General features: G+C 37.7%; 1 long non-coding RNA gene across 2 annotated transcripts; it reads right to left on the reverse strand.

Annotated features, from left to right (window-relative positions):
- Window positions 1-1,090: 1,090 nt before the first annotated feature.
- Window positions 1,091-2,364, reverse strand: LOC122293461. Of its 2 annotated transcripts, XR_006237288.1 has the most exons (3): window positions 1,586-2,339; window positions 1,420-1,496; window positions 1,091-1,325 (listed from the first exon to the last, which is right to left on the reverse strand). It is a non-coding gene; the product is annotated as an uncharacterized LOC122293461 (long non-coding RNA). The 2 variants fall into 2 exon arrangements; XR_006237287.1 differs by having other exon boundaries at window positions 1,091-1,496; window positions 1,586-2,364.
- Between the last annotated feature and the right edge of the window lie 7,419 nt (window positions 2,365-9,783).

Raw genomic sequence — 9,783 nt, forward strand, 5'->3', positions numbered from 1 at the left:
CTCTCTACAAGAGACAAGAGATGTATCATCATAACTCTGCGGCGCCTGACAGCTATAGAAGAGCTGTAAAATCTTACAGTACTTGTCTGGTCTAAAAAGATGGCTACCGTTTTTGTTAAAAAATGAGGTTAGTGGCTTAATTTTGATGACTTCTCCACTATGTTATTTACAAAAACTCCAAAAGAGCACAACTCCAGAAGAGTAGTGAATTTAATAATCTTGAGTCAATATGGTGAATTTGTTTACCAAAACATTATCAAGTGCATCATTTAAAGAGTTGGTACACAATATTGAGATGCATCAACGCAAATATCTTTCACTATAAAGTCTTGAAGTACTCTTATATGAACAAAACGCATCCCCTGAGTACTCCAATGGTTGCTCGATCATTTGATGAGCATAAAGATCCATTTCGTCCTTGTGAAGACGATGAAGAAATTCTTAGTCCTGAAGTACCTTATCTCCAGTTCAATTGAAGCCTTGAATATGTTATTATTTTATCAACATGGATCAAGTCCACAATTAGTTGGATATACGGATGCAGGTTATCTTTCATATCCACACAAAAAGATCATTGTAATTCATGAGGAGAAATATGAAATTTATGTCAATCAGATACGGTTAAGTAATAATTTGGCAAATTTATTTGTTAAAGCATTACCAACGGCAACATTTAAGAAGATTATGCAGAACATTAAAATGCGGAGACTTGAAGATATATTATCATGCACTTTTCAGGAAGAATAATGTCTTGAAAACTTGTGCTGATTGTACTCTTTTTCCTTCACTGAGGTTTTATCCCACTGGATTTTCCTTTGCAAAGTTTTAATGAGACAATCCTAAAGCGCCTGACGGTACACATAAATACTATATTCTTTCTCCTTCCCTATTGATTTTTTCCTATATAATTTTTCCTTGACAAAATTCGAGACATATTATTTAAATATGGTCATCTAAAGGAGGAATGTTATAAACCAACTTATATTGTATGACCACATTTAGCTGTTATAATTGACCAGATCATAATCGTCAATTAAGATCTTTATACCCCTATATATATAGATATATTTTTAAGATCATAATAAAAATATAACAAGAACCTCTCTCTCATTCTCTTCCTCATTCTCTCTTTCTTTTCAGTTAGTTCACAACAGGCCTAACGTTGTCCCAAGCACATTTTAGCATGTAAGACTTTAAAGAAAAGGAAATAATATAAAAATATTTAAAAGGGTTGAGATGCTTAACGGATAATCCAATCAATGACCATCGGGTTTAAAGCTGGCTAAAGGCTATTCTTCAAAGAGTCAAAAGGCCTATACCCATTTCTGGAGAAAAATAAGGACAAAAGTCAAAACAAAGAAAAGGGTGTTGTTTTATTCAAACCGAGAGGTAGAGAGAGAGGGTTGGGCAGCTGCTCACCGAGGAAGGGGTGGACGCGGCAGTGGGCCTGCGTGGAGATCCACGGCGGCGCGGCTGAGGTCGACGGCGACAGATTCCTGAGAAAAGAATGTAATCGGCGCCGTTAAAGAAGAGAATGATAGGAAGGGGGAGAGGGGAGAGGGGATCGGAGGGAGACTCGGCTTACCAAGGAAGTTGTGAGGCAGATCTGGGCTGTGGGAGGCTTCCGGTGTCACTTCCTGTTGTCGATTCCGGCGGGGTGGTGGTCGAACAGAGGAAGGTGGCTGCGGCTTGGCTCACGGCAGGAAGCGAGGCTCTGTTTATGGATATAGGGAAAACAGAGGCTTTCGGTAGTTTAAGGCAGTGGTTGGGTGGCCTGCTGATTGGCGTGGGGGCTGTTGTTTGGTGTTATAGGGGCTTCGAGCTTGGTGGTTCACGGTTGGGGCAGAGTTTGTGCTTTCTACATGTAGGTGATTTTCGTGGGTGGAGCTGGACAGTGGGCTTTGGTGGCAAAGGTTGGCTGCGAAGGGCGGGGCCGAGAGGTTGCTGGTGGGTCTGGGGTGGTTGTTTGGTGGCTTACGGTGGCTACACGTGGGTTCAAGGCCTGGCTACGGGGCGTGGGTTGGATGTTTGAAGCAGTGGTCTGGCGTCTTCCGTCGTGGTTTAGCGGTTGGGTGGTTAGTAAGTGCTCTGTTTAGAGTTGTGTAAAACAGAGGCGTTTGGCAGGGGTGCTGCGCGATGGTTGCTGGGTGAACTGCTGACCCCGAAAGAAAATAAAAAGAACGAAAGGGCGAGAGATAGAGAGTGTTGGTGAGAGCAGTTGAGAGTAGGTGAGAATCGAGATGCTTCGGGAAGAAAATAAAGTAGGAGAGAAAATTTTCACGCGGGGTTACGGCGTAAAGAAAGGAATTAAGAAAAGTTAAACATAAGAGTCACACTCGGCACACCACTTAAACATGTGGTTTTCTTTTTGTCCATCGTATTTAAATACACATTTCATTCCCCTCTTCCTCATCTTCCCCTTCTTCTCCCCAGTCCCCTTATCCCCTTTCTTTAATCTCCTTCTCCTTTTCTTCTATTTCTTATTTTTCTTTTTCGCTCAAGTCTGCTTTACCCCCATCCTTATCTCCAGTTTGTCCATTCAGATGTTCTCTACATTATAAGCAAAACAAAAAAAAGTTATCACCTTTGACGCCTTGAATTATAAATACTTGCAAACATCAAAGCAGGATAATTAAATCACCATTAAGAAATTGTGCTTGTACATTCAAGTTCAATGTATTATAAAGCGGATTCAATTAAGTTAAAATAGAGACATTTTTATCGATTAGGGTGATGAGATTTGCATGGTAGTTGAAATAGAGAGGTAGTTGCTAATGAGAAAAAAAATATAGAAAACTTGAAGGTCATCTAGCTGATACTGAAAAGGCTTGGGTTATTTCAAACAATAGACATCTTGAGTAGGCTAAAGAAATTAACAATAGACAATTACTCAGACCAAAACACAGAATTGAAGGTTCTATTAAAAGAAATCTATTTCAAAAAAAATTAAATTGTTGCTTTTTAGGAATTTTCAAATAACTAATTCACTATGTCCTGCCATTCAAAACCATGGGCACATTTTATAAATTAGAAATCCTGGACAAACTTATATTACAGGTGTACTCTCTATTATAAATCCCGAATCCCAATATACCCTGAAATGAACACAACAAATCACTATCCCAATACATTAATACAACTTACTCATTCAACTTGCTTGTTCCAACTTGCTCGTTCATTACCATATTTGAGTCCAGATAGCTAAGGGTGTGCATTTAGACCGGATTTTTTTTCGGTCCGGCTCGGAAATCTGAATCCTGAGTGAATTCGGGCAGTTATCCGCCAGGATTAAACCCAAGCGGTTGAGAAAAATCCGGATCCGGTTATGGATCTAGTTTTATAATCCAGTTATCCCTAACCAGGTTATACACCCGCTTGTTTTTATTTTTTTCCTGAAAACGACACCATTATGTGCTAGATTGATTTCCTCTCAAGTCTCTATCTCTCGAATCCTCACTTCTTTAGTCAATCAGTGATTCAGTCTCTCTCAACTCTAGTCTCTCATCTCGCAACTAGGTTATGGTGCACGGTGGCCATTGGTTTCGCATGGCTAGGAGGTGGGCTATCACATGGTGGTTTTGAGTGGAAGGGGGGCTCATGATGGAGAACACAGGCTCTGTTTTCGTGTGGTGGAACAGAGGCTTTGTGGTGGTCGTGTGGTTGGGTTTCATGAATGACTGGGCAGTGGGAGTTGTCCCACGGTGGTACATGGCTGCAACAGTGATTCCGCTCCAAAAGGAAGATTGCCAAGTGTGTGGAGAGTTGCTGGAGAAATCGACATAGCAAGCGTTGTTGGACAACGAAACCGACTGTGCAGCAACTCTGATACCAACTATACCAAGGTCAAAGACAACAAAACTGATGAGAAGGAGAAGCTGCCGAGCACAGAAAGAAGACGAGGCGTAGCTGGTTGCGTGCAATGGATCACTTGGCAGAACTTGCAACTGAGCGCAGAGAGAGAAACCAAGAGGAACCTACAGCATTGAGGGCTGTGCACGATGGTGAGTTGCTCTTCACTGAACCGAGACTATCCAGGATACAAGGAGTTTGGAACTTAGGAGGGAAAAAAATATGCTCTGTTTTAAAGGTCAAGAATAGGGGTAAATGCGGTGAACAATAAACAACTACAACCCCTACAACGAAAACAAAGCTAACGAGAAAGAGGGAAAGGTGAGCAAATGGAGAGGGAGAGAACGGAGGGAGAGACAAATAATTTCGCAGGTTATCCGTCTGGATTTTAGAATCCGGATCCGGATTTGGTTATGGCCGGATATATAGATCCGGATCTAGATAAACACCTCTACAGATAGCCCACATTATTCATTATCTCATAAATCTGACTTGCCATTCCTTCAAGATGACAATAGGATTAAAATTGGAAGTTTCTAAATTAAAGTTAAGTAAATCAAGCTACACATAGAGCAGGAAAAATGCTACGACTGCAAAATAAATACTACCAACCCCTAAAACAATGTTGTTGCAACCATGGGTGCCAAGCTCCATTAGTCTCTAGTGGGTGTTGTGCATGCTTCCTATAGATATGAGAGAGAAAATTAGGAATGAAACACGAGCTAATTGTTTTTCTTAAATACAAGAAAAACATGTTTCGCCACATCATTCTTGGGGCTTACTAGGTGTTGCCTCATTATTCTTATTTATTTTCACATGTTTCGCCACCCACTTATAAATAACTTGGATTTATTTATTTATTTATTTATAAATAACTTGGATTTGAATGAGAAATTACACACAATCAACAACCTGTCGTCACAGCTCAACTGCAGGTTTTCAGGAATCCAATGAATTTTTAAAGGAAGATGAAATTGATCGGATTATATTGTTCAATCACAAGGGTGTATCAAAAGGCAAAACACATAGAGAGTTAAGTTTTATTTACTTCATGTGCTCAAAAGATCCAATGGCGCTCTGCTAGAGTTCTTCATTTGAAAAAACTCTAAAGACTACAATAAAAATTCAAAGATTTTGAAAAGTAACAACTACTGTAGGTTCCAAGAAAGAAAAAACAAATAAAAAGTTTACTATTGTAGAAGAAGAACCAAATCTTAGAAAATGGCTGGATCCAAACTGTGCTTGTTGCGCACAGAGAAACCTAGGGTTCCTTGCTCCCTCAGAAGATATGAGAGAGAGAGAGAGAGAGAGAGAGAGAGAGAGAGAGAGAGAGAGAGAGAGAGAGAGAGAGAGAGCATACAATTACCTCCCTATGTCGCCGACCAAAAATCTTATACCAAGTCCAATGTTCAATGCGGGTGAAGATGAGAAGAGGAAGTTTGAAGAATAAATGTTATGTAGAGGAAAATACCGATTACCTACTGGGTGAAGAGGAGAAAAGGAAGTTTGAGAGTGTGGTTTTTTTCAAAAAAAAAAAAAAAAAAACAGTGCATGTTGATAGGGTACGCGGGGTGTGCAAAATAAAGGGGCTTCTCAGTAGCACGGCTCAAGGAATTAAAGATAGAAAAAAAATAATCACGTAGATCAGGGTCACGGATGTTACGTAAAAAAATAATTACGTATGGTACCGGTAGCGATAAGTTTCTCTCTCCCTCTCTCTCTGTCTCTGTGTTTCTTTCTTAATGGGTTAATGGGTTGATTTTAGGTTCTTTCGTAACTCTGAGTTTTAGGTTCTTTGATGATTCTTTTTATTGCCTTTTCTGTCTGTTTAATCCTATCATGTTTTATTGATAAGTGTTCCATTGTGGTAAAGTTGTGATGAGAGTTGTACTTCAACAGTTTGGCTGGCAGCTATCAATCTGATTAAGAGCTCATTGTTGTGACTTTCTAGCACGGTTCAATTTATATTTTGCTGTTTTTTAGTTTAGGGATCTTTTCTTAGGTCTTTCCCAAGCAAAGTTTTAATGATGTTGGTGGTGTTCCTTTTATTGTTTTGTCTTTATTCAGCAGGAATGAAGGAAATGGTAGCAACACCTGGCTGTATTCAACCTTGATTCCTCTGTTTCAGATGACGAGCGTCGCCAAATTTTTGGCTTTTATGGAGAAATCAACCTTGATTCCTATGTAATGGTTTGTGTTATGCTTCAAGAAATTATTCATTTTATTTGTAAAACTCATGTTTGTTGTTCTTGTTGAAGTTGGAATATTTTTTGTTCTCATTTAGCTTCTTATATTTCAAGCCATATTATTTATTCTTCCTTTTGCTAGCTCCACTTTCTGTTCTCGGTTCTTATAAATAAATATTAGTCTGCTCTTTTCTTCAGCGTGCTAAAGTAACAGGCTCGACTCCAATGACCGCTGAGCTCTTCTTTGAATGGAAGAAGAAAAGATGGAAGAAAGAGATGTTGGCTTGGCTGCACCACAAGCAAAGAGGGTTAAGAATGACTACATGAGGTATTGTGATTCATTTGTATGCTGCATTAACTCAATTCAGTTTAATTTTAAACTGAGTCTAACATCCAAATACCTAACTCTCAAATTACTAAATTCATCTCAACTCAAAATCTCTTTATACGTAAAACTCACAACCTTTTTCAACTCAACACATTTTTATACGTGAGACCCATAACCTTTTTTAACTTCCAATAAATATCTCTAAACTAATCTTAATATTCAAACACATCTAAACTTATTTTAGATGGACTTCACATAACTCACTCTGTCAATTCAACTCATTACTATTCATAACGAACTCAGCTTAGCTCAGCTCAATATCCAAACGTAGTCTTAAGTTAATGGTGTTAGGTTGTTTGTGCTATTAACCTAAGTTTCTGCATGTTTCATTGCTCGGGAGTTAATTCTTTCGGTATTCATGTTTCTTCTGTTTCGTTTATAAGGCAAGTAGTGGTCTGAAACATGTGGCACTAAAGTTCCAGGGTTGATGAGTTATTTTATATCCCTTCCCCTGTATTGGTTCCAACATCTTTATGGTGCATGACTTACACACTATGTAACAACTCATTTGCATGAAATGTATATTTTGCATATTAATTGGAGGCCAGGAGTATATGCTACAAGATGCTGATAAGTGTCTTAACTTTTTAGACTTAAATAAAGTATCTGGCCTCCTTAGGAAAAATGCCCATTATGACATTTGGATACTTTTGTCTTTGGTAGCTAGAAATGTAGAGAATTCAATAAATTTACTATTAGTTTTAACTGTATAATCTACTATATCTACTATATACATATATATATATATATATTTATATATATATATATGCTGTTTGAATCATGGTACAAATCTAGTTGTACTAGCCCTTTTGTGTTGTGCTATAAGCAACATTGGAACAATTTAAATAATTATACCATATCTTCCACCAGAAGAAATGCCATATTTTTATTCTTTATAATTAGAAAAATTCTATACACCATATTATTATCTAACTTTCATCTCACTATGTAAGATATAGCATATTTATCATCATTGGATGATCTTTTATTGAATGATTCTTTATCATTCAATGATAGTAAATGTGCCACATCTTATATAGTGAGATGAAAGTAGGATGAGAGTGTGATGTATAGTATTACTCTTATAATTATGGAATGATTTTTTCAATGATGCCCCAGGATTAACCTTTTAGCCTTAACGTTACTATTTGATGTACAATTTTGTTTTTCTTTAGGTTTAATAAGTTATTTTTTATGTTTTTATTATGTTCTTCTACTTTATTAATTTGGCCAAGTAGTTTGTTCATTTCAATTTATATCAATATAAGTTGTTCATGTAATTATTTACTAATTACCTCATGTTTATGCAAATTTTTAGGGACTGTTCTTGACTACAAGGGAAGATCAAAAGTTCAAACACTTGAAAATCCTTGAGTTGAACAGATCTTGGAAGAACAAAAGTACTAAAGTATCAAACTTGGACCCTTTCATTATTTTGTATTTTCCGCATGTTTCAAGGCTATGTATATAAATTATTGATTTAATTTTTTTTTTTTTGATAACCAGTAACTTCATTAAAACCACCAATACATCAAATGTTATCAAACCATAAAGAATGGTGAACAAAAGAAGGAATCTGATCCCACCAAACATTAATATCTTCAATATTCCATGCATGTCTAGCTAGAGAATGTGCTACCCCATTCCCCATTCTATTAACATGTATTACTTGTACTTCCTGAAAACGCAGCATAAGATGATTAATATCAGCAAACAAGTTCCTAGCACTAGCATACGACGCTTCAGAGGACTGCAATTCTTGAACTACATTAAGACAATCAGTTTCTATAATTAGTTTCGGAATACCAAGTGGAAGACAGAGTTGTATTCCTCTCAAAATAGCAATAGCTTCAATAGTTGCTGCCCCGTCCACCTCCATCTCAATTTTGCTTGTAGCCATCAGTATTGCTCCATTGGTATCCCGTAATACAACACCAATGCCAGCTTTCCTTTGATCCGCAAAGATAGCTCCATCCACATTAACTTTGAGAAACCCCTTTGGTGGAGCTTGCCACTTAGTTAGCTGTTGTAATTGCTGCCATGATGTAGCATCTTGAACATCTTTATAAGCCTTGCAGATTGATATGGCATGTTCAGCAGTGTGCAAAGGTTGGATGATATTCTGCTCCATTTGCATTTGATTTCGTCTATACCATAAGCTCCAGCAAAGGACAAAGAAAAAGGTGAATTGTTCCTCACTACCTTGAAGCTGGATCCTTCGGACAGTTTGAAGAAAGGAGAGAGATCAGTTAAAAACCTTGAATAAAGGGAAATATTTCTGCTAAACAATTTGATTAGTAGGACAGATTAACAAAGCATGATTAAGATCTTCCTCATTATCCAAACAAAAGCAACATAAAGATTCCTCCACCACCTTTTTCCTCCGTAGATTCACAAGAGTGGGCAAAATATCCTTACAACCTCTCCAAGCAAACATTTTGATCTTCCTTGGAACTTTCATATGCCAAATTTTTTTCCAAAGATGACTATCTTGTACCTGCATAGAAGTTTCCCCATTGCTGCAAGTCATGGTGTTATGGATCAATTTGTATGCACTTTTTATGGTGAATCTGCCATTTGCTTCCCTATCCCATATCCACCTATCAATACAAGGAGTTGATGCTAGTCGAATTTTTAGTATCTCCTCTGCTGTTCTTGGATTAAAAAGAGCTCTAATATGCTGTTCCTTCCATATTCTGGTTGCCATATCAATTAAACTATCCACTGTTGCTGCTTCATCAAATTCTGAATTAGTGTTTATGTCCAATTCTGGCTGTAAAGTTCGAGGTCCAGGTAACCAAGCATCCGTCCATATTTTCACCATTTCACCATTTCCCACTCGCCACCTGCATCCCTTCATCAACCATTTCCTTGCTTCAAAAATACCTTTCCATGCATAAGAATGATTATTTCCTAAAGATGCTTCAAAAAAAGAACAATTGGGATAGTATTTGGCCTTGAAAAGTCTTTGTAGTAGTGAATGCTCAGGTTGCGAGAGTCACCACCCTTGCTTAGCTAATAAAGACATGTTGAAAAACTGTAGATCACGGAATCCCATCTCACCTCTAAATTTGGTCACGCATAAATTTTTCCAACTTGTCCAATGGATCTTCCGCTCCTCATTTCTTTGTCCCCACCAAAACCTCGCCATCTCAATTAAATCGCACACTCATTTGTTTAATTCTGAAGAAGAAAATCTGTGAATTTGTCTCTGATTATCGCCCCATTAGCTTGTGTAATGTTGTCTACAAGCTTGCTTCTAAGGTCATTGTTAATAGATTGAAAGGTTTTTTACCTGCTATTATTTTTGAGTCTCAGTGTGCTTTTGTGGGGGGAAGGCTGATTAGTGATAATGTGTTG

The sequence above is a fragment of the Carya illinoinensis genome, chromosome 14, assembly GCF_018687715.1.
Source record: "Carya illinoinensis cultivar Pawnee chromosome 14, C.illinoinensisPawnee_v1, whole genome shotgun sequence".
Classification (NCBI taxonomy): Eukaryota; Viridiplantae; Streptophyta; class Magnoliopsida; order Fagales; family Juglandaceae; genus Carya; species Carya illinoinensis.